Source organism: Dermacentor variabilis, chromosome 4 (assembly GCF_050947875.1).
Source record: "Dermacentor variabilis isolate Ectoservices chromosome 4, ASM5094787v1, whole genome shotgun sequence".
NCBI lineage: Eukaryota > Metazoa > Arthropoda > Arachnida > Ixodida > Ixodidae > Dermacentor > Dermacentor variabilis.
The window spans coordinates 49,553,494-49,581,076 of NC_134571.1; the positions used below are offsets into that span (position 1 = coordinate 49,553,494).

Below are 27,583 nucleotides of genomic sequence, written 5' to 3' on the forward strand. Positions count from 1 at the left end.
GCGTAACCATCGACGCAAGCACCAGGCGGTCACCAGCAGGGTTGTCTGAACAGACCAATCAAACGCTCTCCTCGTTCATAGGAGGTCACTTTTGTTTGCTTGCAAAACGAACAACATTGCCTACACTGAGCGCTTGTCGTATCTAATTGGCTGACAAGAGGCGAGGAGAACGCTAAAGTGGAGAGGGATTCACTGGGGCAGAGCCAGTGCACTGAAAATGGATAACCGGATGAAGAGGGTGGTGCCGACGTCTGCGATAGGTCGGCTTCCCCTTACTTAGCTTGTGGTGGCTGGTGGAAAATCGCGGCGGCATGCAACGGAAGCTTAAGAATGACGCTAAAGGTGACCCTCAGAAAAGAAGACTTGGCGGAATGAGGTAGTAAATGTGCCGAAAGTGCTTGAAAACGTTACACGGTCGCGCAAGATGTTTTATTATACGCAAATACACCCATGCTCTCCGGCAGGTGCGAGTAGCCAGCGTCTCAGCGATCGGCGGTAGCCATCTTTTATTCCTTTCGAATCGGGGCAGCCTGCGGCTATTCCGAAAAAATTTCAGTTTTGTTCGGCATATTAATGCATCTTTATCGCGTATACGTCACTTTGACGCGGTGAGTTTGTGTGGTTTTGTGACGTCGTGAGACAGGCAGGTGAAGTGGGTGCAGCCCGAAAACTTTTTACCAATAGCCGAGGGCTAATGGCGAAGAGGCGTCGAATCAGAAATAACTGTTTTTATTTTTTCTGTCAAATCATGCATAATCAGTGTGTACACATCATATCAGATGGGGAGGTATTGCGGTTTTCGCGACGTCGCGTGACAGACAGGTGAAGTGGGGGTGGTCGAAAAAAGTTTTTGACCGATCGCGGAGGGCTGATAGCAGAATTGGAATAGAAAAGTTTGGAATAGTTATGGCGCCCCTGGTGTCGTCCAGAGAATTCGTTCCAAGTGGATCCGCCTTGCGAAGCCCACTGCTGGAATCTGTAAATTGCAGTATGGGTTATAAGTTATTTAGCTAAAAAGTTAATTAGTGAAGTCTTGTTAATTCGTCGATTTCGCACTTCAATTTATTGTGCAAGTAGTCTCCGCCGCTTCGCGTAGAGCGGCTCAAAAACTAGAATTTAGCCATCTGCCACAGGCATCCTGTAAAAAATTTTGAAAGCGTTCGCTGAAACACCCTGTATATACCGAAGTATTACATGGGACACTGTAAAATTCCGCTATATTATCGAATTTGGCAATGGCGGCATTTTGAGCCAGTTAGAGAGTGCGTAGCGGCCCTCTGGGCCAATGAGAAGTTACCAGATTGCAAATTCGAAAATGTGGCAGAATTCGAGAAATTCCAGAATAGCACCCCTGATTTTAAATGATACCCATACTGTCAGTGAACACATTAGCCCCAATTACTATTATTTTTTAATGTGTTCACACTATGTTTCTTGCTCATGTTATTTGTTCGCCATTGTTTGTAGAAACGTGTCTGACTAAGCTGCTTTGTTGATTGCTGTCGAATGATTACGGAGATGGGGACAATCAAGATGCCAAATCTGCAAATTTTGCCTCGCCTTCCTCATGGCAAATTGTGCAGCGTACAATTGTGAGAAATGAAATAAAGTCAAATGTAAATTTCCAGGAGCCCACAAACCGTGGACAACGTGTCGAAGCGATGCGCTATGTAAAGTGGAACGCCCTCGCAGGCGCCACCTGTTGGAGCGCACCGCCCTTTCCACGGGGTCCACTGCACGGCCATCTCGAAGGCCCAGCCGCCTCTACGTCCTACGACGCCACAAGCGGCGTTTACTGTGAACATTCAGCTTCTTTGAATCTCGCAGAGCATACTTCTCTTGCCGTAGCCTCCGAAACACAAGGTCCGATCTTTGAGGTCACGCTTCCTTTGGCGTTGTACCGGGATGACGCGGCAGATGGCGTGACTGAGGTCGACTTGCCTGCGTTGCACTGCGAAGGTGTTTCTGTATTTAGCGAGTCGATCCGCATGGATAATAGGTATCGTTCTAATCGCCTCACAAACTGAGCGAAAGGGAGAAAAAAGCAAGAAAGAAAGGAAGTAAGGAAGTTTGTTTTCGGCGATGAAGGTAAGTACTGGTGTCGTTAGCTAAAAAAATTAAAAGAAAAATACGGAAGGGTTAGCAAATGTCTTACTTAATGCAGTTCGAAAAACGAACATATCGAGGTTCAGAGAGCCATCATTGGAAGATTGCAAGTGCTGCCTGTCTTCCGGAGCAAGCCATTTCCTGGTTATTCGGCGCTTCGATCAACTGCGCTTACTTCTTATCCTCCTTCTTATCCTCCTTCTTATTCTTCTAATTACTATTGTTCTTAATACTTGTAAAATTATCCGATAGTCAGTGAGCGAAAGAAGGGAACGAAAGAGGAAGAAATACAAGATGACAGGTCACAGCGACTCATGTAAAACGGCGACAAAGGAAAGAGCATGTGAGTAGACACAGTGAAATTGTCGCAGGGCGCGCTAACTAGAACGAAATGCTCAACAATAAAAAAAAGAGATAGAAAGTCTGATGTGTCTTAACTCTGAAGCAAATAAAGACAATAAGCTTCAAACTAGAAGCCAAGCTACTTTGCTCTATAAAGTAAGGAGGGTGCGATGAGCCTCTCGCGTTGCAATGCACAACCACTTGGAGGTAGACATTCATCGAGCGTCGTATACGGCGCGATACGAGCAATCGACAATGTGTAAGCAGCGACGTGTTTTATGTACAATGAATGCAAACGACAGACATGTATGCAATATAGTGGGGATGTAATGGTACCTGGAGGAGACAGAGCGGCTTCAAGGCCACATTAAGGCCACATGCCTCCCCGTATTTTGCAAGCGGAGTACGGTGACGATGGCCGAGACCACCGCTGGCGTAACCGGTAATGATGCTGCCCGGACACAGGGATATATTGGATTTCAAGTTTTGTTTTAACGCAAGCTACGACAAAAGAAAAAAGAAAAATCCAACTCCTGCAACATTTGTGCAAAGTTATCCGAAAGCCTAGTGTACTGCACCCATTGCAAAAAAAAAGCGCTATGATGAAAGTTTCATAATGAAAAAACAAACAAACAAACCTACATAGCACTACAGAGCAGAAATATAGCGTAGCAAAACATACAGACAATACCTAACAAGAACTGTTTCAGTGTACTAATTTGAAGAAATTTAACCTGCCTTCCAGTCAGAACATTTTTTCAACCATGCAGTGTAAGTGAAATTTAATGTTATTAGGAAGGTTACTTCTAATTATTGGTGCAACAAACGTTATACTTTGGCGCTCATGATCATTGTTAGGTTTCTCTAAATTGAAGTTATTATGCACTGCGTGTTTAATAACTAGCTTAGCTGTCACGTGACTGACGAGCGATGTGGTGTGTCAATTACAACACAAACACAGATATGCTACCATGAACGCCTTCAGCAGAGCTAAAAAAAAGAAGTAGGAAACATTTCTACCATATTCAGAATGACAATCAGTTATGTATCACTCATACCTGCCGCACCCTTTGCGGCCGTCTCTATAATTCAACATGAACTGAAGAGATGTCTTTGTATACAACGTTATCTTGTCGTGACACTCCATCTCGCCACAGACTGGTTTGTTGATCGGTGTCTGGAGTTATGGCCCAAACCAGTACGGGGAACCGTCATGAAACTGGCGGTAGTCAAAAAAAGATTTAAAAAATCAGAAATAATTGTGTAAATATAGAGAAGATAGTGATAATCGTACTCATTAATGAATGGTGACTGAGAAGGAGCGTCCTTTTCTGGACAATTACTAGGAGTTTTAGGGATATATAAAACAGAGGAGGTGCTTATATTGATGTATATACATTCAAAATAAAAGAAATCGAGAATATTAGCATGGCAGTACATTAGTTTTATTTACAAAATTAAATACGGTATCACATTGCCGCAACCAGTGGCGACAGCCCTAGGGAAGGTATCACGGGAAGCGTAAGGGCGGCAGCCCTTGTTGGCGAATAGGACCTTCACGAAGCCGTTTCTTTAGAACCCGCAATTCGCGACATCCTACAAAAAAAAATTTTCGATGGTTTGAGCCACAGAAATTCGCGGTACTTCTATAGGTTCGACGATGATTAAGTAGTGGTCGACCGCAGTATAAGATCGTGAGTTGTAATGACAAATGAAAAAACCATATGTCACAGCCATTAAAGGTTGAAGAAGTAATTGCAGTCGCAAGATAAAAAAAAAACTGGCGAAGGACGTGCAACCAAGACAACGATTGCATAAAAAAATTATACAAAGAAAAAAAGGAGGGGGAGGGGATGTACGCCAATGCGGGCAGAAGATGAAATAGGAACTCAAGCGTCAATGATTCCGCTGGCAGCGCGATTTTCGCGGCGGTGAACCGAGGAAGTCGTTAATGGGTAATCGATGTCCTAGAGGCAAACGAGAGTAAATGGGCACCTGCTTAGCGCACGCATTATCAGGCGACCCGAGATGAACGACCAACGAAACACCGCGGGGGAAAAACAAACACAGTCAAATCTAGCTCGTAATGAGACGCTCGTTTTTCATGAGTTGTGAATTCATAGAATAGACACACGCGAACGCACAGTCACAAAAAGAAAAAGAAAGCATGCAACAAGGGACGCTGTCTACCGGGAAATAAGAAGCCGGGAAATAAGAAACCGGGAATAGGATATGTGCTGTACAATGAAAGTGCGTGAGTACGTAAACAAACTTGCTGGACTTTAATGGTACGCCCTTGTCGGTCTGTGCTGTTACACTCAAGCAACTACGAGGAGAGCGATGCAATTAAGACGGATGGTCCTAGAATGCACTGAAACATCTACTGCTTACTTTTTGATTAGTGCCGCTACATTTTGCTACTTTTCGTCCGAATTGAAGCGATGGTGTCGTGATGAGTTCTTAATACTCACGTACTTACCGCGTTCTCTCAAACCTAAGCACCTCCGACGCCCCTTCGCCGAGAGTATAGAAGATTGAAAAAAAAATATATATAAGTTCCGTTCGAATGTAACCATGTAAGCACTACTTTCACTTGCTGGCTCTTGTGAGCTCTTTGCATTGATACATATACTCACAACTGACAAACAAGGTACCGGGAAAGAGGCTATAAGGCACAGCCGTTGTAGCTGTCCTTGGCAGACTAAATGGAAACTTTGGGAGCGCAACACTTTACCTTTACTTTACACTTCTTTTTATGGCGAATCAGATTAACCGCTGCGATGAAGGGGGAGGAAGATCAATCTTAGACTGATGGAGAACCGCACGCTCCAGACATTGCAAGGAAAGTGTGGGACGCGCGAAGTTGTATTCTTCAAAGGAAGCTTTCTGTACTTAGCTAATGGTTTCACGTCTGTCGTTCGGTCATTAAGCCGGTAGGTAGGTGTATTTCGCAGAATATGTCTATATATATATATATATATATATATATATATATATATATATATATATATATATGTGTGTGTGTGTGTGTGTGTGTGTGTGTGTGTGTGTGTGTGTGTGTGTGTGTGTGTGTGTGTGCATACACGCGAACGTCGGTTCTGCGTAATAACAAAATACATCACGACATATAACACTTACAGCCTCCGTCATACTTAACCAGAATTCACCTTAAGCGCAGGCGTAAACGATTCTACTGCGGTCACGGAGTGTGCTAGTGATTTCTGGGTGGGTTGCCTTGAATTTCGTTGTTTAATGCGTATTCTTTCCAAAACACTCATTGTTTTTTTCTTACAAATAATTGTCCAAGTTAAATCTCTAGAAATATCCCTAATATGTTCCTATAAAACTCTGACAGCGGCTTTACATATGCTGTTGCCTCAAAAGTACCTCTGAATCCCGCAGCCCTTCTAATTGAATAGAGCCGGATATTGAACGGCTTATTTCATTTTCACAACTTGGGCTAGACCATTCTTTATGACGGTCTATGCGCCACCGGACGCTCCGGGTTATATAACAGTGAATTTCGATCACCAAATTGAGTGAGGGCACCTATGTTCTGTGTTTTTAGGAAATAAACTACTACACAAATCCTGTCAATATAATGCCGCCTTATATGTAGGTGTCCAAAGTGCACAGCCGTCTTAATGAAGTAAAACATGACTTTCACCGTTTTTGTTTTATATTACTCAGCACTACAGGTTAGCCAGGGCAGTGTACCCGCCAGCACACAAATCGCTTAACAAGCGACAAGAAGTAGCTTGGAGACGACTTCAGACGAACACCTACCCCAACCCCGTAGCCTATCACTACTACTACCCGGACCAATACCCTAATACATGTAAGCATTGTAAGCAAAAAGCGGATCTATTCCATATTATGTGGTCGTGCCCAGCCGAAAATCACACAAATCACGAAATAAGTAGTACTGAGCAGCGGGAGGCCGTATTGCTCAGCTCCGACCCTGACCTGCAGGCCAAGGTCATCGAGAGAGCTGAAGAAGCCGCCCGGGCCCAGGGGCTCGTGGCTGCCTAACAACAAGGTCATCCGTCAATAATACCTTGTTTTCAAATAAAGTCTTTACTCACTCACTCACTCTTATATCTGCCTTCCCGTTGTTCGGTCACTGGATATGTGCCACTGGGTTACAAGGAGTATAGATGACTTAACTGTATTTACGCGTGTGTCGCTCTTCTCAGAGTCATACACCTCCGCTAGCCATTCTTCCCTCGGCAAACATCAAACATCGCCTCCGTCTTCGTTTTCTGCGTCGACGCATCGCCACTGTGCATCCGCATGAACTGCTGTTTCGATTTCGGTACAACTTGAGAGCAGAGAGGCTACGACAGGGAGACTGCGCAACATTAAAATGGGCACTTGTACAGTGCATAAAAATAAACATTGCATGGGATTACATGTTGCACTAGATTGAAATAAAGAGAATTATAAGCAAAAACTTGAGTTATCTGGCATGACGGTCGTACAGCTGTATCTACTAGTAGAGCTATGACGGTCGTCTCAAATATATTTTATTGCGATAACAATTATATGGACACTGCAGGCGCAGTTCTGCCGTCGTCTTGATGTTCCGTATTAAGTCCAAGGCCGACAATGTTGTCGCCGCGCGCCGTATGCTGTATGTGCGAGTGAAAGCGTGCGAGGGGGAGTCGACGACGGCGGCTCGCGCGCGTGAGGGAGGAAAGCGGGGAGAAAGCGCGTCGTCTTCCGTCGCGTGCAAGGCACCGGGCGGAGGGGAGGGAGGCGGGAGGCTTTCTACTCCGGCGGCTACGCGGGCCTTATCTTGAAAGTGATCTGCGATGAGCACAGAGTATAGGTACACTGAGGGCTGATAGATTCGTGTGCGCTGTGTTTTCGCCGCTTACTTCACGTTGAAACGAGAGGAGGAGGGAAAGAGATAAGTAGAAGGCAGGGAGGTTAACCAGAATTACGTCTGGTTGGCTACCCTACACCGGGGGAATGGGAAAGGGGGAAAACAAAGATAACATTGAGAGAGAGGAGGGAAGGAAAGCAGGAAATTGCGGTGAGTTCGCTGACGTGCGTGGTCTTACAGAAATTGCATTAATAGTCACAGATGGTCCAGCGAGAGGCAGCAAGAAGGCCAATTCGCTCACTGCTGCTGCCGAGTTTCCTCACTCCAGCGTTTCGGCAGCGAGTTACCGCGGTCATCGAGTGAGATGGCTTCATGTTTGCTTGTGCGCGCGTGACGCCATGCTTGTTGATTTACTGAGTAAGGGAATGTTTACAAGTTTACACGGCCGATAAAACTACTATCCTTACTTCGTATAGCTGTCTGCTAATTTGCTATTGAAATGGATGCTTGGCCCTTCATGCAAAACTCGGACTGTTTTACGATGTCCCCGTAAAAATTTAATCGGAGGTTTTTTCCTAGACAGCAATATATGGCTCAAAGGCAACGTTACGGTGCCAGCCGACTGAGATCAGTCCAGTGTAGTGCTGGTTTTTCATGCGAGGTTCTACGCTCTGCAGCGGTAGTTCGCGTGGATAATAAAAGCGTAAACGCAAAAAAAAAAAAGCATAGGATAGAAGGATCCAGTTAAGCGACCATAGTTGCTGGGGTCCAATAATCGAGTGACAAACGCTGGCTATATATACGGCTTCTACAGCATTTACCTTGATTTTTAACCGCGAGAATTTGCTTGCTCGCGACGAGTACCTTCAAGGAAAAATCGAATTTTTTTGCATTTCCTCCCAGAAATGTTCGGCAGCATGCACGAGGACTGAAATATATATATATATACATATACATATATATATATATATATATATAACCTTCCAGTATAGATTCTGCCGGGCCAGTTTTCCCTTGGAACTGCTTTTCGAAAATTCAGCCGATCCTTGCCGATTTATTTTATCCGGTGGTGATTTGAAGTAAATCTAATTGAGGCGTTCAGCTGTTGGCATGACACGAGAATGCTTGGACCATTATTTATTCGATTTACAGGGCTACACATTCCACTCCTTTCAGAAGCTTACAGGTGCTTGTTGCTTGGGCTGCTTGTGAATGATTGGGTTGGCGAAACCGCCTCAGCTGCTCCGCACAACCTTTAGGGGGAAATATACTTTTTCTCCCACCTGGCTGCAGCCAACAAGAAGCCGAAGCCTCACTCGTTATGGTGGTGTGGGACACAATGAAGCTGTCATCATCCAGCAGAGGAGGTAAAAAATGAAGTGAATTCATATGATGCTTTCGGTGTCTTTGTTAGGAGGCGGCTGTTCGAGGTGGTCTTTTATGAATTGACCAAACAAATAGTTCTCAGTTTGTTTAACTAAACCACGAAGGTTTCGCGATCGTGATGCGGAAGATAGATGAATTTTCCTCTTGAAGGCAGCCTAAGCTACCCCCATACTTCCTTGAATATAATTTAGGCATTGCAATTGGCTCTGTAAAAAAACTACTTCATGGTTTCAATTCGGAGCTGTAGTGAACGGATGGGTTTCGCGAACAATGCGTGCTTCACCCTAACGCCATAACTACACTCGGTTGCTTCCGTTGCGGGAGAGGTGTACCATAAAGACGGCAGCAGCCAAGGTCCTATGAAACATTCCATCGCTTGTAATGGCTCGGCTCTGGATCTTAACGTCGAAGCTTTTCTTTTAGGTGATGGCCGTTATGGTGTTCGTGAAGTTTATACTATGCATGACGTGCAGTGATGTTACCAGCCAGGAACAATGCTTTTTCTGGGTGCCCCTTTCGGAGAACGTGAAAGTAACAGCAAATGTTAAAAAAAAAAAAGAACGTACATCCACCTAATCTTGTGTGCATTATTACAGTGCATACATTTCACTAGAACAACTTGCCAGAGCAATAAGCAGCGTGAAAGCTTCGCAGGCAGTATACTTCTAATATAATACCAAGATTGCTGCTCTGTGTGAAATGCAACGCCTGCCATAACCAAGTGCTAACGGAATGGTATTCTGAGTTAAGCATCACACAAAATTTCACACAAGAGGCTCCTCGCCTATTGTCAGTCAATTAGATGAGAAAAAGAAAATCTGTGAATGACGGCAATGCTATTTTCTTTCGAAGCAAACAAAAGTAGCCTTCTATAAACGAGCAGAGCGTTTGATTGGGCTGTTCAAATAAATGTTCCGATTTAACGCGCGATGCCTACGTCGACAGTTACGTTAGTTTAACGCCAGGAGATAGTAATAAAAAGCAAATTGGAATAGTTTTACTTCATAGGCTCCCATCATTACTGCTCGCGTGGGTATACAGAACTACATTTAGCCAGGTCCGAGCTGTCTTGTCGTTACTGACAGGAGTATTCAAATTTTGACTGCAACTTTGTAAACTTCATGCATTTATTACAACGGCCAGAAGTACGTGGCTTTGTCCTCTCGTGAACGATTTCAGCGCTTCTCTAAAATACACGCGGTCTCGCCTCATATGAAATTTCCCCAGAGAAACCATACCTCTAAAGGAACGTCAACCATCACTGAAACCAATGCCTTAAAATTTCCAAGGGTTTTAGAAATTTACCCAAGAAAGTTGATGGGAAAACAGCGCCGCCGTAGCTCAATTGGTTAGAGTATCGCACGCGTAATGCGAAGACGTGGGATCGTTCCCCACCTGCGGCAAGTTGTTTTTTCATCCACTTTCATTGCCATTAATTTATCATTCCTTTAATTCAATTAGTAAGTACAAGTAATTTCCCCTATGTTGTCCTCGTCGTCTTTGTTTGTTGGCTTCTCATGATATGATTAATAAAAAACGAGCCCCTCGGTTAACGACCTTTCTTAAGGGTTTCAGAGATAGACAGAGAGAGAGAAATGAGACAAAATCGTCACAATGCAAAAGATGGAAGTAAAAAGCTTTCCTTTGTAATGAGCGAATGTTCATACATTCTCGTTACCGACATTAAATGAGATGTCTGCGACTCTGAAAAAGGACACTAACACTTGGAACTAATTTTTCACTATATATTCATTCTTTTTGTTATTAATCAACTAATGGCTTTGTTCTTTCGTTGTTTTCTTCAGTTTAATAGAATATATTTGATTTATTTCGATGCTACAACGAGAAGTGCATATTGTAACGGTGTATCCGAGCACAAAATGGAAGGGACGTTGTTAATATAACATCACACTAATGACGATGTGATAGAAATCTAGCGCTAGCGTCTGCGTATGGAACCATTATTTCGCATGGACATGAGAATAATGATGACGTGAATATGTTTAAACTTTGTCGTTGCGCCTTCAAACGACATTGTGAATTCTTATATTAACAGTATAGGTAGAAGCACAACTTTCATTACAACTCGTTGTATGCCAAAAATTAGTTTCACCGTAATACGGCTTGTCCGACATTGCAAAGAAATATAACCTTTTAGAATGCCCCCCCCTATATAAATAAATAAATAAATAAATAAATAAATAAATAAATAAATAAATAAATCGCACGGCGATTCTCTACTGCAGAACGTCCTGTGGATTTAGTGCAGTGCACACTCGAAACTGTCGAGGCTTATTTATACGGTGCAAGGCATGCAATGAAATGAAATAATGCTGAATATAAAACTGTTAGTTACTTGATGAAATCAACTACCATTGACTATAAAACAGTTAAATAGACCGGAAAATCGATGTGAGGATAGTCTTGAATGCCGTTGAACCATAAACAACAATTATAGAGGCGGCAAACTGTTTTCGCAATTATTTCGATTGTAGAAAAATTTATTTTTTAGGATACCCATGATTCCCATCGTAGCTGAATGATTGCGGCTTCAAATTTCCCTGTAGTAATGTTAGTATGGAACAGTATTCTAGTCCCCACAAGTCCCTGCCTTGTTATTTTTTTCGACCACTTCGTGTATAGCTGCACCCTGACAATATATACGACATGAAATAGTCCACTGCCTTCTCGTATTTTCAGTAAGGCCTGACACGACACAGCGCTTTCAATATAGAACCTGCGTTGTTTGCGCAAGAACGCTTAGGGAGAAAATTGCATCGGATATCACGAACTCGCCCGGATCGCAGTTTTGTCGGACGTAGTGGTCGTTTTCGAAGAAATATGGCCCGTCTAAAAGCCACGCTGCCCGCTACCTTATCTCAGTGGCCAAGAATTTATAACCACAATAGGGGAACCAGGAATATTTACGACGGTTTGTTTACGTCCTAAAGTGGAGCCCAATGTTGGAGGCCTTCAGATCTTGAATGTTTGAGGCTAAATGAATGCGCTTTTATTCGTTCATTCATTCGTTCGTAGGAATGAAGCCAGTAATTGACCAAAGTCGAAATAAATTGATGTTCGAAATCCTAACGGATCTATCGTTCACGATCTCCACACAAGGATGAAAACAAGGAATCTGTGCGGATCTTAAAAGATATCTTTGTTTTGACTATATGGATAGGGATCTGTTTCCTAACTAAAGATACTACTACCTGACTAGACAGTACTCCATTGAACTCTCGGTTACTTATGTTTGCTTTTTTTTTTCTTTTTATTCGGGGGATTGGCCGCAAAGCACACCTAGTAAGAAAGAACAAAAGGGCATCAGAGACGAATGGAGCCCTGTGAGATGCAGGTACTGCTTTAATAGCCCATTCATTCATTCATTCATTCATTCATTCATTCATTCATTCATTCATTCATTCGGTAGGCCTATCAGCTGCAGCATTCATTTTAAACAGTGTTAAATATCACCATAATTTAATGCTTCCCTTGCAGCATCGTCGGTGGTGCGTCAAAGCTTATGCGGAGTGTTCTTTGATTTGAGCAAAAGAAGCTTTAATGCGTATCAATTTTTCTGAATGCATTGCACGGGTATATTATGTTGCGTGGTTACAAGAGCATGCGGAATGTTGGATGAATAATTTTCTTGCTTTATGGCTTTATGTTCAATTAGAAACACTAAGTTGTATATAATTGAACGTAAAACCGTAGGCTGAAAAAAGAACTTATTTCATGCGATACTGTTTCGAGCAGTCCAACTTTAGTTCAGTGTGTGAGCCGTTCTAGCCACAGCGTCTCGGCAGCTGTTTCAATTCCACGTGATAAAACAAGATGAGGAGAGCGCGGAGATAAGTGTGCAGGAGAACGTAACGGCTGAGGACACGACCTTCAACGCGATTGCTAGAAGTAACTCGGGATGCTGCGCCAGCGTTTCCCTCTGCGTTTGGGCAAGAGAGAGAGAGAGAGAGAGGGTGGGCAAGATTTGAAATAGCGCTGTGACCCGACACTGCTGATTACCTAACGCTCGTCACTGCAGACGGACAGAAAAGCACGTGAAAGGCTGGGCAACCTAGAAAAATAAACAAGGTAATAGAGTTCGCTGAAATGTACTGACAGCTCTTGCTAATGACGGCTTCAGTGCATTGCTGCAAAAATTATTATTGCCGTGACCACAACTCTGGCATCATTAATATAGCTTAGTCTAGAGAGGCAAAACAGCTTCATACGATACGCTGACTAGCCTTCACAAACGTGACTTGCGCATTCTGCTATAGTTGTTTGCAGGCATTGGCCGGAAAGCATATCACAGAACTCTTTGTTTCGTTGAACGTAGGGAGGTCCCTCGTCCTATTCTTACTTTTTCTCTCTTGCGCACACACAAACACGCAAACCTCGCTCCTATAGCCTTTTGTCATGAAGAAGAAAACGCGCGCAATTATGCGAAAGTTATTTGACGTGCCTTACAGTGTCATAGCAACATCCCCGTATCCAATAAGACATCGGAGAACTGATGACATTGTTAAATGTACATGCGCGATAACGCTTTGTGCAAGCGAAAAAGCACAAAGTAAAGATATTGGAGCCAGAAGCGAGCAGCGCGTGGTGACAGTCATTAAACTTTCTGAGTGGACCTGTTACCCTGTCCCGTACTTTGCGAGTTCTTTTTTATTTGTAATACATTTTTTTTCTTTCCTGGAGCATGGATGAAACTTTCCGGATTAAAGCCTTTTTATATTCCGCGTACTACGAGACACCAATCCTGAGTGCAATTTTCTTTTGAATTATACGTAACCTTCATACAGGCAACGTATTTCGCATTATATGTATATACAAGGGAAATGCACATGTCAAGTTTGTTAAGGAGACCAGCAAAATATGAGTAATGTTTATTTTCTCACAACGGACACACTTTCTTAAGATCGCCTATGGGATACAGCGCAATTCTCCTATTCTGGGTGCTGGAGTTCTCAGGGATGGGAGAATAATGGGACAAATTGCAATGTGCGCTTAGCAGATCTACATAGTTTTACTGAATACATATTTTACTTCAAAGTGGTTCTCCGACCGCGTGACGGATTCAATACAGCCCACACCGCCGCTCGAGGACTCGCCAACCGAGCACCCGGACGGCTCACGCTAGGGTCAGGGAGGGATCGCATGGTCAGTTACCAGGAAATAACTCAGCACTACAGGTTAGCCAGGGCAGAGTACCCGCCAGCACACAAATCGCTTAACAAGCGACAAGAAGTAGCTTGGAGACGACTTCAGACGAACACCTACCCCAACCCCGTAGCCTATCACTACTACTACCCGGACCAATACCCTAATACATGTAAGCATTGTAAGCAAAAAGCGGATCTATTCCATATTATGTGGTCGTGCCCAGCCGAAAATCACACAAATCACGAAATAAGTAGTACTGAGCAGTGGGAGGCCGTGTTGCTCAGCTCCGACCCTGACCTGCAGGCCAAGGTCATCGAGAGAGCTGAAGAAGCCGCCCGGGCCCAGGGGCTCGTGGCTGCCTAACAACAAGGTCATCCGTCAATACCTTGTTTTCAAATAAAGTCTTTACTCACTCACTCACTCACTCACTTATTCACTTTTGGCGCTATAACAGTTGCGAGACCGAAGGTGAGCAGTAATAGTGGTTCAGTACACTTAGAAGGAATTCAAGCTGATACTGGAACTAGGTTCAATACGTTCGCTCCCGAAACGTTCTGCAAAATGCTAGTGTACCTATAAAGTAGAAATCTTGACATATTTGCCCGACCATTATTCCTCTAGTCCTCACTGTTCCCCTGGTGTCCGTGTTTCGTACATCTGCCTTTTCATACTGTTAAACATTGACAATTGGCTGTATTTGAAACGCATATCGCGCTACATTCTGTTTGCCAATCTACAGAGTCGGCGACGCCCCGTTCACAAGTGCAACCTTTTGAATCATATAAATGCAAGTAAAGCTGTGCTGACATCGACCAGGAACTGGGACAACATGCAGTTTCATTGTCCCTATAACAGCCTACCCTGGGATGCTTGATTGATGCCAGTTGGGCACTCTCTTTTACAGCGAAGCTGTATATGGCTCGGATCACGTGATTTCTTCGTCTCCGTCGACAGAACAGTCGACAGAAAAGAATCCCACGAACTGAAGGGAAAAGTGCCCATCTCCACTGAAATTACCAATGCAAGACGCCCCACCCCAGGATTCGTTTCAATAAAGAAAAGCCCAAAAGGAGTGTCAGAGCAACATGATAGATGATAAGGCTCGTTCGAACAAGGCGAAGTGCATAACGTTCGCTGCAAGCATTTCCAGGTAAATATTACGGTTGCGTAACATACAGTTGCCGGGAAGCAGCAGCTGTAGCATACGGAGGAGGGACTGACATATGTACACTTTCGTACGTATAAAAGGAAGGCGCCTGGCAACTAATTTCATTAGTTGCCAGGCGTGAACACGATAAGCGACGACGGGAACATGAACATCAATATGCACAACGGCGTCGTGCTCAGTCTAGGCAGGACGCAGTGGCTCCTATATCAATATCAAAATTATTATAGCGGTTATCAATATCGCCACAAAGAAATGAAGTTTTTGTAGAAAGAGAAGTCACAAGGGTAATGCAAGGTGGCTAACCAGGCTCGGTGCGGTAGGCTACCCAAAGTTTTGAAAGAGTGCATTTGTATTGCTGCCAATCACTTTATGGAGTTATTGCTCAATCGTTCAAGTCTAGATCACATTGGTCTGTCAGATCAGGTGATACCACATCTTCGCTGGCCGACCATCTTCACAGCGTGGATTGGAGCTAAATTTTTTTTCTTTCGCACATAATGTCAATACGGCAGTTTCTTTCGGCAAGCCTGCATAGATAATAGGCTCCTTCAATTTTATGCTCCTTTCTATTGAACCCTTCGTGTTCTAACGGAGCAGCGGCTCTTTGTAGACTGCTAACGAACCGACCAAGCCATTGCCGATACACGCTTAATATACTGTCGAAGCGAGTGCCCTAGAGAACTAAAGAACAAGAAAACCAAACTAAACAAAAATATTTTACTTGTAAAAGCTCGGCCGAGTGCCTGCTCTCAAAAGCACATCCGGGACAATGGCTCTGATGAAGTGACGGTAAATAGAACACCATCACTTTCCCATGAGCGACACTCTTTTGTCGAAACCATTGTGCTCGTGTTTGCCAGAAGAGAGTCCGAGATCGATAATTAATCACGACGTTCCAATTTCACGGCCGACGCTGGCTCACCGGGTTACATTGTTCTCAGTTTTTTCTTCTTTATTTTCTTGCGTATTCTCGAGATTCTTTTCCAGATTCCAGTACTCCAGCACATCTTGGACGCCTGATTGAATAGCTGGTTAAACAAAAGGACTTTTCTTTGGCCGGGAACCGTTTAGTCGCGATACCGCAGAAACACTCACTGTTTCTTTTTTGATGTGTCAGTGCATACATTCTTTGCGAGCTCTCTTTAATCTCAGATTTCTGGTCAACGTTTAGTCGTAAGTATCTCGGGTTACGGGGAGTTTTGTTCAGAGGAGTTGGAAAATCGTCGCAGCATTCTTTTCTCTTACATTCTTTCTTGCTTATGATGCGGTTGGTGTTGATATAGTTAGGCTAGGTTCATTTAGGTTACGGCGTGAAGGTGGAAACCTTGTTTTAGAAGTGTCGTTTGTCGTCAGAAAATTTGTCACATAGCCGGTGCCTGTGGTGGACAGCTGGCTCTCGTCTCTGAAGCATGTGCGATGCTTAGTACAGTATTTTGTCATTCAGTTTTATTGCACGGCGATAATCATAACCAATCTTGTGTCCGTTTCTTTTATTTAACGCTGCGTGCGCGCTACTTTTCTGTAAGGACGATTTTATGCTCAGTTACGCGTGGTGTTTCTGACAGGGAACTGCTGGTCTAGCAGCGTTGAAGAAGCGCAGTATCAACGAAGATTGATGAGCATTTTCGTTGCCCATCAAAAATTACACACTAAATCACGTAGAGCTTTCGAGAGTGCGTGTTGGTAATAACTGGCTTCGGCCTGCCCGGATGCAAGCGTGTTCTTGACCTATAATTTTTATCCTCTGAACGACACGCATACAGCCAAATATAGACCATCGCTTTTCTGTGCAATAATACAAATGAACATATGACCTTTACCTACAGACAAGACCTTTGAATGAGAACTTCTCTGTTCGAAGGCGCACAGGGCTGACATAGAGCCTTTGTGTTTCATTATGCTCAAAAGGCCGGTGGGGTCGTTTTTGACGAACGGACTCATTCCTGGAGCGCGCATATGCTCAGAAAGCGGTCCTTTTTCTTATTCCTGTAATGTTTCTCTTTGATTCCCTCTTTTACACAGTGCAAGATAGCCCAAGTGGACGCTCTTCCTCTTAACCTCCTTACCTGCTGTTTTCATGCGCTCCATATCTTTCTGTGCACACACACACACACACACACACACACACACACACACACACACACACACACACACATATATATATATATATATATATATATATATATATATATATATATATATATATATATATATATATATATATATTTATTTATTTTATTTCACAATACTGCCGCTCTCCGTTGAGAGCCAAGCAGACGGGCATGAACACTTTCTTGTCCGTATATAAATACACTTGGGGGCTACACAAAGAATGAAAACGCAACGATATTAAACAAAATACAAAAGATAAGGTATACAATAGAACACTAAACAACGCAAAAATGAACAACAACTGGTGCACATCACAGACAAGCCAAAAACGTGAAATATTTAGGAACAAACAAGTGTATATATACTTTTTTTTCTAAGTACTGTCAGTTTAACATAAAGAGAATAGGGAACAAACATTAGAAGTCGTTAATAATCTATTGTGATGAGCTCCAGCTATGAAACGAACAGGGATAAAGAGTTTGTCGCTGTTAATGACGAGTTAAGTTCATTCCATTCTCTGATTACCCGAGGAAAGAAAGAGTACCTGAATGCGTCATTACAAAAGGAATACTCGGTTAGAGTATGCTCGTGTTGATGCCGTGTTATTCTAGATTGCGAATATGAAAAGTACTGAGTGGTATCAATTTTATACTGACGGTGCAGAATATATATATATATATATACACACTATAGAGGAAAGGAGCACGGAATACGATGACGCCAGCGTAGGTCGTTCAAGCTTTTCTTGCGTCAGCTTTCATCTTTTCTACATTTCTTTCTATATTTTATTTCTTTCTTTTTGCGGTAAACTGGTTTTTTTGGTAACTTTCGTTTTATGACTCATACAATATCAACTTAATAAATAGAAAAATAAATTTGAAGGATAGAAGCAGAAAGGCAAATGACCAGTGGTTGCGCAGTGCTGCCTTCGAAGAAACGCCACCATGATTGAGGATAATTTAGCTGGAAGATCCCTTGTGCATGTATGCAACAGAAAAGAGAAATTATTCTCTTTGGCACCCAGTGTCGATGTGTGCCTGGTGTTTCGTCAATTTTAAAAGCGTACGTTAAAGCATACTGACTTTTAGGAGCCGCGATAATTCATCACCATGAATATTATCATCATCATCAGGTCTCAATTTTTTAAAGACACTTTACAAAAATTTAAGAAATCAAGCATAACAAAATCAAATCTAAAAGAGAACATAGCATTAATTTGGCAACTTTGAAACTTCTAACTGAAAATGAGTATCACAGGGAAGTTTAAAAATTCAGTACGTCCAAAGAGGGCGAGATTGTTACAACACATATCAATGTATTGTAACAATTTAATTAGGCCATTAAATTTTGAATCGGACGTTTGAAAACTTCACGTAAAAGTATAACAGTTTAGCGTAAGGTCTCAAATCATATACAATATTGACACCTAACGCAGTGATATACATGGGGCATACCGCTTTACGTATGTGCTATCATTTGCCGCTCTAACCGATACAGCTTACTTAAGATACTTATTGTTCTTCAATAGCAATTAGAGTAGTTGTAAAGTGCGCACCTATTCTTTTCTTAATTTACCCATTTTATTCAATCTTTGCGACTATATTGTAGGCCAAGAAAAATTTGGTATAACAGCTCGTCAAAATGAAAATGTAAATAAATGAATGCCAAAAGAAAGTTCCAATCAAATGAGCGGTAGGCCAAAGACCGCGCTTCGCGTTTCACATACTATATTCGAACGGGGAAGCGGAAGTTGGTGCCAAGCTACTCGTAAGCATTCCACGTTACGATGCCATCCAAGTGCCGGCCGAAGTCAGGGAAGTCGACGGAGGAAGTTGAAGGAATCGGCTGTGTTCGACCACGGACAGCGACAGAGGCAGGCGTCAGTGGGAAGCCCGACTCAGTGGCACGTGCCCGGCACTCACGACAGACGACGCTTCTCTGGAGCCCCGTATCACTAATTACTAAACCATGAGCACGAGCGAACGCTGTCGCGAAGTGCGACGCTGAGAACGAAAGTATGCAAGCGGTGGTTACCTCGGGCGATGGTTCTGGATAACATTCCACGAGAGGAAAGCCAGACAATGAATGAATGAATGAATGAATGAATTGTAGGTGCAAATTTATTCGCAGAAGGAAGCGGACCCCAAGGACAGCATGGAGCAGATTACGAACGCTGGGACTTACGTATTTAGCACTCGAGCATAATTGGGATCGCAGAGCGGAATAACGGCTTGATGTCTTCTTTTTTTCTCTGGAGAACAAGCGACTGGACAAATGCGAGAATTTTCAAAGCGAATAGCTTTCCTTGGCTCTCTCGCTTGTGTTCGTGGTCGGTGGCCAGAGACTTTCTCCGCCGGTGGAGAAGCGCCCGTATACAGAGGGAACGTGCTCTCGCGCGAGAACTGTCTATGCCCAGTTGCGGCTCGCGTTCATCACCGAACATCAAATAGAGTTATTTAAGAGGCACGTGGCCGTAGCGTGAGGGCTTCATGGCGTGCGGAGTTTTAGACGCCGTGGTCGGTGGCGGCGCAGTGTCGTGTCTGTGGGACGCTTTGCGAGCCGAGATGCGCCATGTCAAGATGCGGCTCTTCGTTTAACCAGCTCGCCTCAGCTTAGCTTAATACCGACTCCCACAGTGCATGCGCACGAGCTGCACGATAACAGGGCGAATGGTAGAAGGAGAATCGGGCATCCGTTGGAGTAAACGAGCGGAGAAGAAAGCATAGGTTGCTCGGCCTTCGTCATGCCATCGCTGTCACGCTGTCGTCATTTAGCTGACATCGTCTAGCTTTGGTCATGCTGCCGTTACATCGTCTTGATTGTCGTCATTCCATCTACTCGTGCTCAGCAGCGGAATTCAATGGAAACTTAGTCATTGTGGCGAGTCAGGAATGTGAATAGGCGACCTTAATTTTAGTGCATGGCAAATATCTTGAAAGAGGCGGCTTTGTAACAGACGTACATAAATTTCACAAGAATATGAGCACAGAGTGAGTCTACGTGGCTCCCTTTGTTGCACAATAAAATAGTGCAAGGTCCCCATAAAAAGATGAATGCGTAATGATTGAAACTGTATCGCCGTAACGTTCCGAGTAATTGGTTTCCCCGTGGTTCCCCGAGAAATGATTCTTGGAAGGCTCCTTTATGTGAGATGGTCCGTCTGAACGCGCCATATAAGCAGAGAGAGCCTCCGTACAACAAGATATCAGACACACAACGCACACACATGCATAAGAACCGCCATTCCTTGCGTACTTTTTTTTTCCCCGCCGGCTCATTCAGCAGTCCTTCTCCGAACGTCAATTTTCAAAGCGGCGTTCACGAATCCGCGCCAGCCCGCCAAGGTTCGAGTTTAATAAGAACGACGAGTAAAAATACGCAGCCCGAATTTGCCAGACAGGAAACAGCGAACTTCAATGAGGTCGCCTAAGTGCCCATGATATAGAGCAAGAACAAATAATAAGGAGAATGGCGGGAAGGAGAACCCACGCGGTCAATCTATAACTCGGATCGCCTCCCCGGCCGGCGGCTATAGCCTGCACGTTAAGCTTGAACAGAACGCACCTAGCGAAGAGGCACGATAAAATGATAACGAAGAGACTTCGAAAGCAGAAAGCGAAAGAATGTATATAACTCGTGCTCCCTACATGGTAAATGGACAGTCACCATAAAGAGGAGACATCGGATGGTCGACACATAGGGGGTCGGACGAGCGGAGAGGCTGAAATTGGTTTGTTCGTCGGCGCGCCGAAGGAAGCCAGCCCGAGTCAGTAACAGCAAAGCAAAGGCGGAGGGCAGGCGGGCGAGCGGTCGGTCGGTCGGCGGTAAAGCCGAAATGCCGAGCTGTCCAATTTTGCCGCCACCGTCCGGAGGAATGCCCACCGTTCCGGAACGAAGCCCAGGGCCGCCGAGCTTGGAAGGCCGCACACTGGACGAAGCGGCGGAAACGCGCCTAGCGGGCCGTGCTTCCTCTCTACCGGAGGGAGATGAAGAAGAAGGAGTGAAATCCGCGGTGGTGGAGAGAGAGAAGAGACGGAGATTGAGAAAAAAAAAAAACAGCGTTGCTTTCCTTGGTGCGAGGGCTGGTCGAGAAGCAATGCGCTCTGCGAAAGCACAGTGATTGCACCGGACGGAGCTCCCTCCTACGTACGCCGCTATCGTGAATCGACAGAAGGATGACGGGAAATGAGGGCGTCCGTCCGGTGGTCTTCCGCGCCACCTCTAAGGGAACGAAACAAAGATGAGCGCCGTCTATCGCGGCCTCGGCAATGACGCGCAGTGGGGCGCCATTTGCTGGCGATGACCGTACTACCAGGAACGTGGTGGCTTTGATTACATGTGAAATTATTGTCGTTTGGTTAAGCTGGTGGTTTCAATACGGGAAGTGCCCCATCTAAGACAGAGCAGTCACTATACGTGCCGTAAAGAAGGACCTTGAAGAGAGTTACGGAGGTACTAGAAAGTAACGCTAATCCAGTTTAGATAGGCAAACAATCCTTCTAAAATGTCAATGACTTTTCGTCAAAACTACGCTGAGTATTATAAAAATAAACACAAGAAGACGAAGGGATGCACATACGCTCCACGAGTGCTCGATGCACACATGAATGTTCCTTCGCGTTTGCGTGTGTTTTTGTTTCTTTTTCCTGGCGAAGTTTTCACGATCACTTACAAAATAGCCTCGTTCTTCACTCTTCTAAGGTTGTTTATTAAGAAATAAAATTAGGACCACAATTTTTTGCTTTAAACTTCGCACCGAAATTTCAGAGGCGGTAAATTTCACACCATTTAAGGGCGCACCAATTGTTTTCAATACTCGGCCTGGTTGAGGCTTTCGTTCCACTACAATGCAGCGCTTGTAACCTTTCAAATAACCTTTTCATATAGGAGGAGGTACTAAAATTAATGTCGGTAACTTAGCGAGAAAGGCGCTAAATTTAGCTACTCTTTTGGAACTTTAACGGCAACTTTGTTCTTGTTGAGGCCTTATCGAGTCTTTAGTGACCTTTTTTTTTCACTGGCGTAATAGCCAGTAAATTACCCTGGCAAATTTATTAAAATATTTTGAATTTATTAAAATATTTTGACTAAGTTCAATGCCTCTCCCCCACTTAATGCCAAGCGGCATACATGCGCGCGCATTTGTCCTATAGTTCAAGAGATATATCGAAGAGGTTATTATTAATGAGCCATCTGCAAGCGTTGATGTTGTTTTTCGAAGCAAAGCACGATTTCGAAATTTGATACCATTTTAGAAAACCGGGTATTGTTTTCTCCTTTCCCATTCCCAATTCTGACACGTCGCGGCAGAAGGTTTTTCAATATATAGCTTTAAAAATGTTGAGGAAGACATCTAGGAACAATAAAATAAAAGAACACAAAGTTCGGAGCAAGTCAACAGCATTATGCTCCCTCAGCGATAATTCACTAAAAATGAAGTGTTCCCGGTTCACAATACAGCCCCATTATCCATAAAAAGAGTTACCAGCGCTGGTTAAAACATCACGGTGTCACGAGGAGCTTAGGGCTGGTGCGGCGCTCTGAGCGCCCGCTCATGATAAGACTGATCGGTTTTTTCTTTATATTTTTTTGAAGCGTACCAGTCCAGCTGAACTTTGTCTCATTCTGAAGTGTCACTCCAACGTATCCAAGAACACTTAATGGCCGCCACAGAGCTAACGGCCCGAGAGCCTGGAGTGGCAGTTTTATCGCGTAATCGATGTGCCTCCATCCCACCCTACTGCCCGACTTCAAAATTTCGGACGCCGCTGCTGCGTACATTAGACGAACCACCAGCACATCACGCAAGTGAAGCCAGCGCTCCTGCGTGCGCAGCTTACTGCTGTACACACTCCGGAGAGGTAGCGCAGCTTTAGGTGGTAGCGTGGGTGTGCAAGAAACGATATGTAAAATTGACGGAGCAGTGCACGCCCGCAGAACTGGGAGAATCCGTACTGCATCTCAACTCCGTGCTGCGCGGCGTAGGCTATGGGGCTCGTGTCAGCCAACCAGTAACGAGAGTCGGCTGCGGCTGCGTGTTCCAGGATATGGAGGCGGGTCTCAGCCATTGCCCATTGAGCGCTACTCAAGCATCATTCCGTAAAGCGTTTATTTAGTTTACTTGATCCAGGCGGGCAGTGAAGGATATTAATCTCTTAAGTAATTTGCGAGATTTACCGACCTGAAACTGCACAGCGGGCTATGACGGACGCCGTAGTGTATAGCTCCAGATTAATTTTGCCCATATGGATTCTTTGACGTACGCGCGATGCACTGGAATGCGGTCGCCACAGCCGGGATAGAATCTGTGACCTCGAGCTCGATGGCCCAACGCCACTGCTACTGAAAGGCCAGCCGCGAGGGATGCTGGCAGAACCATCCTACCGGGCCCGTTCTAACGAAAAAGCTTTCATGCTAAAAAAGTGTTCGTACATAAGAGCAAATTCCAGCCAATCCTGACACCCGACGTACAATTAGCGAAGATGGTCAGTTGATGGCAAAGATGACTTACGAACGAAAAGTTTCGTGAATTAGGCACCTGGTTCCCTCCTCTTGCTGGTTGACTAAGCTCATAGCTTCAGCTGCGCTGCATGGAGTTGGTCAGCTATAGTACTGACATAGGACGAACCAATAGGTAAAAGGGCGTGGCACGCATCACGCATGAGGCGTGCGAACCCACAACTCCTAATTCCCCATAGAACCAATGGAAGAAGCTATATGAAAGGTACGTGCTACTTGGCACCGTCTCCGGCGGAATAAAAAGCGTTCCGCGGAAACTCACTGATTGTTGGACCTTAAAACTAAGAGGGCTGCCAGCTAATCTTTGAATTTAGCCAAGAGGCAGAACGAGGGGATATTGAAGTTTCCCATGCGCGTACACTTTCTCTCTCTCTCTCTCTCTCTCACACACACACACACAAAATAAAACTAAAATAAACTTCGACAACCTGCGCTGCCTTCGAGTCTTCGCGTCTTTGTCTCCGAGTGCCCTTAAAACGATACCGGTATTGGGTACTCGCTCACTGAAAGGCGCGATGCTGCTATCATAAGCGAGCGCGGAAGTTGTTGCCATTTAGAAGGGAGCTCCCGTGCCTCACTTATTGCCAGACACTCACATTCTGTTGCGGTGGTGGTGATAACTTTACTGCACACAGGGGAGTTGCGGACACGCAGGTCCTTGGGCCCCCGCACGGCCCCACTGCACTCAAACGTTCATGTCCCGGACGCTCATGACGCTGGCAGCCCGGCCCGTGGCGATGGCTTGCTTGGCCGGGTCCTCGGAGTGCAGTAGGGTCTCCCAAGCCTCCCAAGTTGCGGCCACTCTAGGGATGCTTCATATTCTTTGACAATAAAAAATGATCTCTCCTCCGGCTTAATCCATTCGAAACAATCAACGTTCTTACGGCAGCAGAGTTGTATATAGCGGCATTTTTCTTTAGTTGCCATCCTTGCCGTTGATTCGACTTCCTTTAACATTCAGTGACACCGTTACTGAACAAATATTGTTATCCCGACTGCCGTGTATACAGTGCGATGGTTTAGGCGACTAAACCAGTCGCAGCTTTCAAACCAGGCTTGCCTCCGCCCGCCGATATTCTGTTTTGCGAGAGCAGCGGCAGTAGCCACGTTCTGCAAAAGTAACACTCACGACGGAAAACACGAGTGAAATAAGACGAAAACATGTATAAATGAAGAAGAAATAACCAGACAAAGGAATAGAATAGAGCCCACTGGGCCGGAGAAGCCAGCACTCTCGTTGGTGCCAAATTGGCTGGGCACATCGGACCGAGCACTTAGCCCCGTAGATTGCTCGGTCTGCTATGACGTCTTGAGAGGGAGAAGAATGGGGGAGTGGGGGGGAGCCGCGAATGTGGTGTGGTGCGGGGGCGGCCGAATAATTGATACCACCGGGGCGGAGTTGGCGCACCAGCACACCGGTGCCGGCTTTGCTGCGGCCGGGATCGCGTGGATAGGAGGGCATTGAAGAGCAAGGGGCGGGCTGGGAGGGGGCGGCGGGCAAGGTTCCACGACATGTGACGTCAGCACATCTCATCGGCGAGAGATCTAAAGAGGGAAGCGCTTTACGGGGGTACTTTGCTTGCCGCCGCCGCCGCGTATATACTCCGTTGACAAGAGGCCGCCGCTCGCTCACGCACCGGGTGGCCATCAAATTTGCAGGAGCCGTTCGCCCACTTATATTGATCCGCACAACCGGACGGCGAAGGAGAAATGGTCGAGCAAGAAGTAGTAAGGTGGGCGCGAGGAAAGGAGGGGGGGGAGGGGAGGAGGGACGGCGTAGCGGCAGTACCGGGAGAACTTGAGCTATAGCTGTCTGCGCGTGTGTGCGTGTCTTGTGCCGTACTTGCGAGCGTATTGTCGGCGCCACTGTTTTAGCGAAGTGATTTGTGCCAAGTTTTCTCATTGGCTAAGGCATCCCGCTAAGGAGGTTATGGGGTTCGATTCCCAGCCGATGCGGCAGTGCCCTAATTGGGGCTGAACAAATACGTTCGTCTATATCTGCTAGCTTCCTGACGCGGCTTGTGTGCATATGTCCGTCATGTTTCAGCTTCCTTCGTTCCTGTGTGTTTCCAATCAAAGGCGAGCCACAATAACGCCTGGTAGCTCGTATGGGAGTCAGGCCATTCATTCCTGCGTCATATACAAGAAATGTCGGCAAGATTCGACATGTCCTTGTTAAATATACCGAAGAGCAACTGATTGGCTTTATTGAGGGATTTTGGTGTGGTATAACCGGCATTTGGCACGCTATAACCGACAACAAGACGGTGTAGTCGAATTTCGCCAAGTCAGAACCGTTATTCTTCACTTCAGAGATGGCCGACCAATGCAAGACGAAGTAAATATTGGGTTTCACGAGTCAACCCACGGAAGAATACCTTGGTCCAGTACTGAGATGCAGCAACTGCCACAGTTATGGGCACTTAACGAAGAACTGTCGCAGTCCACGTCGCTGCAAGATGCGTTCAGAAGACCACGACCACACACAGTGCAAGTATGTGTGTCATTCAAAGTGCGCTAACTGCAGCGGCAGCCTTACAGCTTCCACCTCCGGGTATACTCCCAGACAAGGCCACTTCAGAGCAGCGTGGATATAAGCTAATGTGCGGAAGGCTGCCTCCTCATGAAGCGCTTCCCCTTAATCCGAATATCGTTCGTCACGCACCTTTAGCTCGTTCCAACTACGAAAGAGAACAATGGACAGTATCCACCTTCACAGAATGCTATGAATCTTGCTCATGCTTCGAGTCAGACTCGCCGACCTCGATAGCGACATGTACCGATGTCACAGCAAGATCATCATAGGTCTCAAAGACGACAAAAACGTCAGGACATCTCAGAGACCATTTCAAGCCCTTGCTCTGCGATCCACTCTGGTCACAACAGCTTGTATCTCCGCCCCAGTCACGCCTAGAGATTCAGCGCGGACTAGTGATTGTACGTCTGTCCCCATGCCACAGATGATCTTACCCATGCTATTCGTCATTCTTCGTGCAATCCAGACCACCCTTAAACAAGCAATGAAACTGACAGAAATAAAAGCATCGCTACCTATGGAGTCACTGGTATTTCTGATTACCAGGATCAGCTTCACGGCAGGCTTATTATGAATAATCGTTACAACAATGTTGTCATCTTTCAATGGAATGCTTACAGCCTACGAAATAATAAGCTGACTTTCGCGAACTACTCGCTCAACATGATTTCAGCGTTTTATGTACACAGGAGGCAGGCGCGTGAGATGACTTTCGCCTCTCTAATGAGATGATAGATGTAAACCATCGCGTCCAGTTGGCAACAGCAGAGCGACGTTATGCGTTTGAAAAGATCTGCCATCGTAATTAATACAGTCAAGTGACTCAGACATGCCGCACTTCGACGCTTGTAGATTCTTATTTAAAAATACATCTGTTAAGGTGGTAAGTATTTGTTTACAATATTCTAGTACGATTTCTGTAGAGAGCTTTGTGAATTTGGTTAATGTCTCAAGCTCACCTGTACTGGTCTGCGGGGACTTTACTGCGCATAAGGTTGTCTGGCGTATTGAATGTAGTCATGCTCGTCGAAATGTTATCGAGTTCGCAGCCGAGAAATGTAATGTAACGGTGTCAAAGGAAAGCTCTTCGACATTTCTGCATGGCTGTCGCTACTGTAGATGTATAGACGTTACGCTCTGCTCACAATATTTCCTTGGGGGCGCAGATTGAACAACGGACATAGAAGCACATGGCAGCGACCCCATCCCTGTTCTCGTGAAACATCCGCTGATTCGATGCGCAGAGGTCCGGTGCTACTCAGTATTTTCGAATTGGAATAATTTTCGTCATTGCATAACTAGCAGGGTGGGCCAATAATATGGACTTTGGAAGTTTTACAGGTATGTTGAGTGGCTCTTCTCAGAATTCTACGATACAAGCTCCTGTACCAAATAAATGGGCTGCAAATGACGGGGAACA

The 27,583-nt window shown here is 45.1% G+C and overlaps 1 non-coding gene across 1 annotated transcript; it reads left to right on the plus strand.

The window, feature by feature from the left end:
• Positions 1-9,992: 9,992 nt before the first annotated feature.
• On the plus strand, positions 9,993-10,065 carry TRNAT-CGU (transfer RNA threonine (anticodon CGU)). The gene has a single exon. It is a non-coding gene; the product is annotated as a tRNA-Thr (tRNA).
• The last annotated feature ends 17,518 nt before the right edge of the window (positions 10,066-27,583 follow it).